Genomic DNA, 9,745 nt, shown 5'->3' with positions numbered 1-9,745 from the left:
ATTTTGTTCTGCTTCCAGCTCAGCACGTTCTTGTTGTTTTCTCAATACTGAAATTTACAAACCAAAAGTTAATAATTAGTGCTGCCAATTCTATGTAATTCAAATTCTAATTGCCATTAGTAAACGTTAAATCCATAAGAAATGTGTGGAATATTACTACACTCACATAAGTTACAGTAAACATTCTATCACATTATCTAAAAAACAAAAAACACAAAATGCTGGCAGAACTCAGCAGGCCAGACAGCATCTATGGGAGGAGGTAGTGACAACGTTTCGGGCCGAAACCCTTCATCAGGAGCGAAGTAACATGGGATGGTTGAGGGGGAATAAGAAGTGGGGGAGGGATAAAGTAGAGAGCTGGGAAGTGTTAGGCTGGAGGGAAATGGGCTGGGGGAAGGTAGAGAATTATGGGAAATAAAAGAGAAAGAAAGGTAGGGCTGGGGGGAGAGATTATAGTGAGGGGGGAAAAGAGAGAGAAAGAGAACCAGACTAAAATAATAGATAGGGATGGGGGTAAGGGTGGGGGGGCAGGGGTATCAACGATTTCCAGCATCTGCAGATTCACCCGTGTTGCCTATCACATTATCTCCTGACTGTACAATTATGTAAATTAGGGCTGTGATTCAAATCTACCAATTCCATACTTAATTTTCTCATCCATCCTGAGAAACTATTCATCAGTCTATGATGTCTGAATGTTGTTTATAATAAGGCAAATTGTAATCGTTTGTGAAAATATTAAGACAGTGGTAGGGTAGGAAGAAATAATGACAGAGCTAGTGAGTTTCTACATATAAGCAAGCAGTTAGTCAAGAAAAAGGATTGTGGATATTCTCAGAATGCCCAGCCTACTCTTGTAGCCACAGTAGTTGTGAGATAGGCCTGTTCAGAACCAGAATCAGGTTTATTATCACCAGCACATGTGATGTGAAATTTGTTAACTTAGCAGCTGCAGTTCAATGCAATACATAATTTAGCAGAGAGAGAAAATAATAATAATAAAAAACATAATAATAAATAAACAAGTACAATTACATATATTGAATAGATTTTTTAAAATATGCAAAAACAGAAATACTGTATGCTAAAAAAAGTGAGGTAGTGTCCAAAGCTTCAATTTCCATTTAGGAATCGGATGCCAGAGGGTAAGAAGCTGTTCATGAATCACTGAGTGTGTGCCTTCAGGCTTCTGTATCTCCTACCTGATGGTAACAGTGAGAAAAGGGCATGCCCTGGGTGCTGGAGATCCTTAATAATGGATATTGTCTTTCTGAGACACCACTCCCTAAAGATGTCTTTGTAGGCTAGTCCCCAAGATGGATCTGACTAGATTTACAACCTTCTGCAGCTTCTTTCAGTCCTGTGCAGTAGCCCCTCCATACCAGACAGTGATGCAGCCTGTCAGAATGCTCTCCACTGTATATCTATAGAAGTTTTTGAGTGTATTTGTTGACATGCCAAATTTCTTCAAACTCCTAATAAAGTATAGCCACTGTCATGCCTTCTTTATGACTACATCAATGTGTTGGGACCAGGCTAGATCCTCAGCGATCTCAACACCCGGGAACTGGAAGCTGCTCACCCTCTCCACTTCTGATCCCTCTATGAGAATTGGTATATGTTCCTTCATCCTACCCTTCCTGAAGTCCACAATCAACTTTTTGTCTTACTGACGTTGAGTGCCAGGTTGTTCCTGCGACACCACTCCACTAGTTGGCATATCTCACTCCTGTATGCCCTATCGTCACCACCTGAGATTCTACTAACAATGGTTGTATTGCCAGCAAATTTGTGGATAGTATTTGAGCTATGCCTAGCCACACAGTCATGTGTATACAGAGAATAGAGCAGTGGGCTAAGCACACACCCCAGAGGTGCGCCAGTGTTGATTGTCAGTGAGGAAGATAGGTTATCACCAATCTGCACAGACTGTGGTCTTGCAGTTAGGAAGTCGAGGATCCAATTGCAGAGGAAGGTACAGAGGCCCAGGTTCTGCAACTTCTCAATCAGGATTGTGGGAATGATGGCATTAAATGCTGAGCTATAGTCGATGAATAGCATCCTGACGTAGGTGTTTGTGTTGTCTAGGTAGTCTAAAGCCGTGTGGCAAGCCATTGAGATTGTGTCTGCCTTTGACCTATTGTGGTGATAGGCATATTGCAATGGGTTTCTCTTCAAAGATGATTCTTAGGATGTTGATCCTGGAACAACTTATTGGAATGCTGTTAGTCATTAAGTGTAAATGATTCGATTCTCTGTTCATTTGGTCATTGCTTATTATTAATTCTGGTCTGAGTTTAGGAATTCATGTTTGTGGCCTTGGCTCTCAGTCTTATGAGGAATCACTTTAAGACTCATAGTTGAAAAGCAGGAAAACTGGCCATTTGGCCCATTACATTCAGGTTGACCACAGTTCGCCAATTAATATTGAATCCATCTACCAGTATTTGGCCTGTCACCTTCAATGCCCAGGAAATTCAGGTACACTAAACATCCTACAATCTTCTGTGAATACTGATCTTATAATGGACAGAAGGTTATTGATGAGGCATCTGAGCATGATTGGGCTTGGACATGGCTACAGGAATTTCTTTGGGTGATGTCTTGAACCATCACTTTCATCTGAACTCCGGAATTCAGTATTTGTTTTGATCATGCTTGCCCAAAAGAGTAATCAGGCTAGGAGCTGAATGTGAATGAGACTATTGTTGAATGAGTATCCATGGCAATTACTTCTTCTGTTACTATCCTGGTGATTGAGAGCTGGTTGATGAAGAAGCAAGTGAATAAACTGTAATTTATCTGCCTTTTGTGTTCTATTCATTCCTAAGTAATCAGTTGTTGTTGCTATATAAAAAACAGCTCATTCATAATGTTGACATTGAATACCATTTTACTGTGATATTTGTGTTACAATAGATGAACTAAAACTTGCAAGATGAACCTCAGAAATAATAATTTCTCATGCTCTGCATTTTCTGTCTAGTATTGCTGCCTTATTTTTGTTCATTTTTTTCGTTCACAAACAATAAAAAGAATGGCATAACTTTGTTTTCTTACTGGCTATTCTCATGCGTTGCTATCAAACAAAGGGTCTAAACATTCACCCGTTGATCTAACGTGTAATTAAATGTGAAAGTTTAAGCTCAGGTTGGAAATGAGGCACTTGATCCACACTGACTAGATTAGTTTCATGCTATTCACAACCTGTCATAAGCTTGAGAAAGAAACCAATTCTTAGACCTCCCATGATATTAGTTAATTCAATTACACATGCTAGGACTGGATATAATATATGCTCAGTTGCCATGTTATTAAGTAGAGGAGTAGAATCCAGTGTACTGCAGCTGTAGTCCATCCATTTCAAGGTTTGACATGTTGTGCATTCACATATGCTCTTCTGCACACCGCTATTGTAATGTGTGGTTATCTGAGTTGCTGTAACCTTCTTGTCAGCTTGAACCAGTCTGGCCATTTTCCTCTGAGTTCTCTCATAAACAAGGCATTTTTAACAACAAAACTGCGGCTCACTGATCTTTTTTTTTGTTTTTTCACACCATTCTCTGTAAATCCTAGAGACAGTTGTGCATGAAAATCTCAGAACTGCAGTTTCTGAGACACTCAAACTACCCCATCTGGCACCAACAATCATTCCACAGTCAAGTCATTTAGGTTACACTTCCACCCTATTTTGATGTTTGGCCTGAACAACCAACCCTCTTGAGCACGTCTGCATGATTTATACATTGAATTGCTGCCACATGATCGGCTGATTAGATATTTACATTAACATGCAGATGTACAGGTGCACCTAATTAAGTGGACACAGTGAATACAACTGTTTAGAGAGATATAGGATCCAGCATCTGATAGGCTAAGATCTGGTGGCTTAAAACATTGGAGCAGGATTATGCCATTTGGCCCATCAAGTTTGCTCCACCATTTGATCATAGCTGATCTATTCCCTCTCGATGTCATTCTCCTGTCTTCTCTCCATAACCTTTCACTCCCTGACTAATCAATAATCTATCAATCTCTGCTTTAAATACATTCAATGACCGAGCCTCCTCAGCCACCTATGGCAATTAATTTCCCTTATTCACAACTCTCTGGCTAATGAAATTCCTCCTCATCTCCATTCTAAATGAACATTCCTCTATTCTGAGGTTGTGTCCTCTGGTCCTAAACTCCCTGACTATAAGAAACATCCTCTCCACATCCACTTTATCTAGGTCTTTCAATATTTAATAGGTTTCAATGAGATCCCCCTTCATTCTTCTAAGCTACAGTGAATACAAACCTCCTCATTGTCATGGTGATGGGGGCTTGTGTATTTCAGTGATGCTGTGGGCTATACCATGTAGAGCTACTCAAGATGGACAGGTCATGGCAGAGAGGTCAGACTAAATATGGTCCAGTTGAGAAGGAAGTGGCAACCTTCTCCAGTAATTTGCCAAGAAAACCTTATGGATGAAAGTAACGAGAGAAATATGAGAATGACACTGGAAGATGAGCCTCACAGGTCTGAAGGTGCCCAACATGTTAATGCGGGAAAACGGAAGAAGGGCGGCCACCTGCTGATGTGCCTAGAAATGAAAAGAAGGTCCAATACTGTAAGGATCGACACACCATTGGAACCTGGAATGTAAGATCCATGTATCAAAGTAAACTAGATGCGGTCAAAAATGAGATGGCGAGACTAGACATTGACATATTGGGAATTAGCAAACTGAAGTGGACTGAAATGGGTCATTTTACATCAGACAGTTACCAGATCTTCTACTGTGGGCAGGAAACCTGCAGGAAGAATGGAATAGTTTTAATTGTCAAAAAGAGTATCAAAATCAGTGATTGGATACAACTCCAGAAATAATAGAATGATTGCAATACAACTTCAAGGCAAGCCTTTCAACATCACAGTGATCCAAGTTTATGCTCCAACCACAGATGCCAAAGAGGATGAAATTATTCAGTTTTATGATGAACTGCAGCACCTCCTGGATATGACACCAAAAATGGATGTTACATATATCATTGGAGACTGGAATGCCAAAGTTGGCAATCTGAGAACACCTGGAGTAATGGGCTACTTTTACTTTCGAGTAAGAAATGAAGCAGGACATTGACAGGTAGAATTTTGCCGAATTAACTCTCTGGTTATTGCAAATACCCTCCTCCAACAGCCTAAGAGGCGGCTCTATACATGGACATCACCAGATGGTCAACACCGAAACCAGACTGACTATATACTCTGCAATCAGAGTTGGAAATGCTCTATACAGTCGGCTAAAACAAGACCAGGAGCAGATTGTGGCTCAGACCATGAGTTGCTTGTTGCAATATTCAGAATGAAACTGAAGAGCATCAGAAAAACCAATGTACCAGCAAAGTTTGATGTTGATAGCATCCCTCAAGAATATGCCATGGAGGTGAAGATCAGATTCAATAGATTGAACCTGATAGAGAGAAAGCCAGAAGAACTATATATAGAAGTAAGGAGCATTATACAAGAGGTGGCAACAAAAAAATTGCAAACAAAAGGAAGTCCAGGAAAGCAAAATGGGTTTCTGTGGAGGCTCTGCAAGTGGCTGAGTAGCGCAGAGAAGTGAAGGCCAATGGAGATTGGAACAAATACCTCCAACTAAATGCAAAGTTCAAGAAGACAGTAAGGAAAGATAAAGAAACTTAATTAAAGAAACGATGCAAAGCTCCAACAGAATTGGAAAACAAGAGTTCTATTCAAGAAAATTAGAGAAATCAAAGGAACATTTCATGCAAAAATGAGTATAGTAAAAGACAAAGAAAAGAAGGACCTTACAGAAGCAGAAGACATCAGAAAGAGATGGCAGGAATACACAGAAGAATTGTACAGGAAAGATCCCAACAACGAAGACACCCGCAATGACTCCCTCATTGACCTAGGGCGGGACATTCTGGAAAGTGAAGTCAAATGGGCAATAGAAAACATTGCCAATGATAAGGCTGCAGGATGCAATATGATTCCAGTTGAATTGTTTAAAACTTTAACAGTGTAGAAGTGCTGTAAAGTGTTGCATGCAATTTGCCAGCAAATCTGGAAAACCCAACGCAGCCTTTAAACTTGAAAGGATCAGTTTATATCCCAATTCCCAAGAAGGGAAATGTAAAGGAATGTTCAAATTACCGAATAATTTCACTAATTTCACATATACCAAGGTAATGCTAAATACCATGCAAGCAAGACTCCAGCAATATATGGAATGAGAACTGCCAGATGTAAAAACTGGTTTTAGAAGAGGCAGAGGTACCAGAGACCAAATTGCTGGATAATGGAGAAATTAACGGAATTTCAGAAAAGTATTTATACACCATCTCCATAGCAAAGAAAGCCCAGAGTATCTCTACTTTCTATGAAGGCTGAGGAAAGTCCATCTCCCACACCCCCCGCCACCCTCATCACATTCTACAGGGGTTGTATTGAGAACATCCTGAGCAACTGCATCACTGCCTGGTTCAAAAATTGCACCATTTCCTATCGCAAAACCCTGCAGTGGATAGTGAGGTCAGCTGAGAAGATCATCGGGGTCTCTCTTCCGGCCATTACAGACACTTACACTACACGCTGCATCCACAAAGCAAACAGCATTATGAAGGACCCCATGCACCCCTCATAAAAACTCTTCTCCCTCCTGCCATCTAGGAAAAGGCACCAAAGCATTCGGGCTCACACGACCCGAATATGTAACAGTTCAGTGTAGTTTTTGTACTGTTTCATGTAGCATCATGGTCCTGAAAAACATTGTCTAATTTTTACTGTGTATTGTACCAGCAGTTAAGGTCAAAATGACAATAAAAAGTGACTTGACTTGACTTGAATCACCCTTTGCTGAAATTTGTCTAAGTCCTGTTGCATCCATGTTTTTTTTTCATTATCTGTAGAGTTTTGAATTGAATGCTGAAGAGGACATGAAGGTTGGTGGTGTTGTGGATAGTGTAGAGGATTGCCATAGGTTACAACAAGACATTGACAGGATGCAGAGCTGCACTGAGAAGTGGCAGGTGAGTTCAACCCGAAGTGTGAAGTGATTCACTTTGGAAAGTTAAATTTGAAGGCAGAATATAGGGTTAATGGCATGATTCTTAACAATGTGGAGGAACAGAGGGATCTTGGGGTCCACATCCATAGATCCTTCAAAGTTGTCACACAAGTTGATAGGGTTGTTAAAAAGGATTATGGTATGTTGGACCATTAGTCAGGGGATTGAGTTCAAGAGCAGCCAGATAATGCTGCAATTGTATAAAGGCCTGGTTTATCAGCATGTGTTCAGTTCCAATTGCCTCATTATAGGAAGGATGTGGAAGCTTTAGAGTGGGTGTAGAGGAGATTTACCAAGATGCTACCTAGATTGGAGAGTACGTCTTTTGAGGATAGGCTGAGTGAACTAGGGCTGTTCTCTTTAGATGAGAGGTGACTTTTTACGAGGTGTATATGATGATGAGGGGCATAGATTGAGTGGACAATTAGAGACTTTTTCCTAGGGCAGAAATAGCTAATGTGAAGGGGCATACTCTTAAGGTTATAGGAGGAATGTCAAGAGATATGTTTTTTTACACAGAGTGGTGGATGTACGGAACATGCTACCAGAGGTAGTGGTAGGGGCAGATAAGAAACTCTTAAATGGGTACCATATATGGACAATAGAAAACTGGAGGGCTCTTTTGGAGGGAAGCTTAGGTTGATCATCGAGCAAGTTAAAAGAATAATATAATATCATGGGCCAAAGGGCCTGTACTGTGCTTTTGTGTTCTATGAATCAGCAAACACACCCACTTATGGTAACTGGAATGTCATTGATGAAGTAGTTGAAGGTAACAAGCTATAGACTCTGACTTAAAGAATTCCTGCAATGATGTCGAACAGTAAAGATAATTGATCTCCAACAACCACAATCACCCTTTTTGTTGGTTGGGAGTCGAACCAGTGGGGAATTATCCACTCAATTCTTATTGCCTAAGTCTCAATATGAGACTTAGATTCAGTGAGTTGATTATTAACGACATATAACATTCTGGGACACACAAACAAAATTGCTGTGGGATTAATTATCCACCCTGAATTTGCCTTGTTTTGAAGGTACATTAGTCTCTTGACTACCCTCACTCTTATTTTTCCTCTCAACCTATCCCTATCTTTGGCATCATTACTAGTCAATTTTTCTTCTTACCAGTTCCTCTGATTTCTTGCTGATTCCTGCTTCTCTCAGTACTCAGAGATTGATGCTATTCTATTAAAACACTCTAAATTATATTTTTAACATATCAAATATTTGTGTGACTATTCCATCCTATGTTGCTACTCTATATCTCCATAAAACTCCAGTCCCCTTAGTCATAGAGCACTATGTCACAGAAACAGGCCCTTTGGCTCATCTAGTCCATACCGAACAATTATTCTGCATAGTCCCATTGACTTGCCCCTGGTCCATTCCCCTCCACACCCTTCCATTCCCGTACTCATCCAAATTTTTCTTAAATGTTGAAAATTAACCTGCATCCATCACTTCCACCGGCAGCTTGTTCCACACTCTCACAATCCTCTGAGTGAAGAAGTTCCCACTCAGGTTCCTGTTAAATATTTTATGTTCACCCTTAACCTATGACTTCTCATTCTAGTCTCACCCAATCTCAGTGGGAAAAGCCTGCTTACGTTTATCCTTTCTACAGTCACATAATTTTGTATACTTCTATCAAATCTCTCCTCATGCTCCAGAGGTCTAGGGAATAACGTTCTAACCTACTCATCCTTTCCCTATAATTCAAGGTCTTCAAGTCCTGGTAACATCTTTGGAAAACTGCTCTGCACTTATTCAATCTTATTGATATCATTCCTGAAGCTAGTGCTCCAAATTAAGCCTCACCGATGTCTTATACAACTTCAACATAACTCAGTATTTTGCTTTATCAAGGCCAAAATACCAAGAAGACTTTTTATAATTATATGTACCTGTAACGCTATTTTCACAGAATTATGGATCTGTATTCCTGGATTCCTCTATCCTATGGCACTCCTCGGTGCCATACTTCCCACTATGTACTTCCCATCCTGCTTTATCCTCCCAAAGTGGAACACTTCATGCTTGTCTGCATTAAATTCCATCTGTCATTTTTCAGCTCATTTTTCCAGCTGGTCTTTCATCACTGACAACTCCACCCACTATTCTGGTGTCATCTGTAAACTTGCTGAACCAGTTTACCACATTATCACTCAGATTATTGATATAGGTGACAAACAACATTGGACTAGGAGTCAACTAGGAGTTGAGGATGCCATTGTCTACCTGTTGAACTGTGTCTATGCCCACCTGGACAAGCCGGGGAGCACTGTGAGGGTCATGTTTTTTGACTCCTCCGGTGTGTTCAACACCATCCGCCCTGCTCTGCTGGGTGAGAAGTTGACAGTGATGCAGGTGGATGCTTCCCTGATGTCATGGACTATTGATTACCTGACTGGCAGACCACAGTATGTGTGCTTGCAACACTGTGTCAGACAGAGTGGTCAGCAGCACTGGGGCTCCACAGGGGACTGTCCTGTCTCCCTTTCTCTTCACCATCTACACCTCGGACTCCAACTACTGCACAGAGTCTTGCCATCTTCAGAAGTTTTCTGATGACTCTGCCACAGTTGGATGCATCAGCAAGGGAGATGAGGCTGAGTACAGGGCTACGGTGGGAAACTTTGTCACATGGTGTGAACAGAATCATC

The 9,745-nt window shown here is 40.8% G+C and overlaps 1 pseudogene; it reads left to right on the top strand.

The window, feature by feature from the left end:
• The first annotated feature begins 4,412 nt into the window (after nt 1-4,412).
• On the top strand, nt 4,413-5,612 carry LOC132392162 (craniofacial development protein 2-like; annotated as a pseudogene).
• The last annotated feature ends 4,133 nt before the right edge of the window (nt 5,613-9,745 follow it).

The sequence above is a fragment of the Hypanus sabinus genome, chromosome 4, assembly GCF_030144855.1.
Source record: "Hypanus sabinus isolate sHypSab1 chromosome 4, sHypSab1.hap1, whole genome shotgun sequence".
Classification (NCBI taxonomy): domain Eukaryota; kingdom Metazoa; phylum Chordata; class Chondrichthyes; order Myliobatiformes; family Dasyatidae; genus Hypanus; species Hypanus sabinus.
Note: the sequence above shows the minus strand (reverse complement) of the source record. Positions and strands in the feature narration are given on the sequence as shown.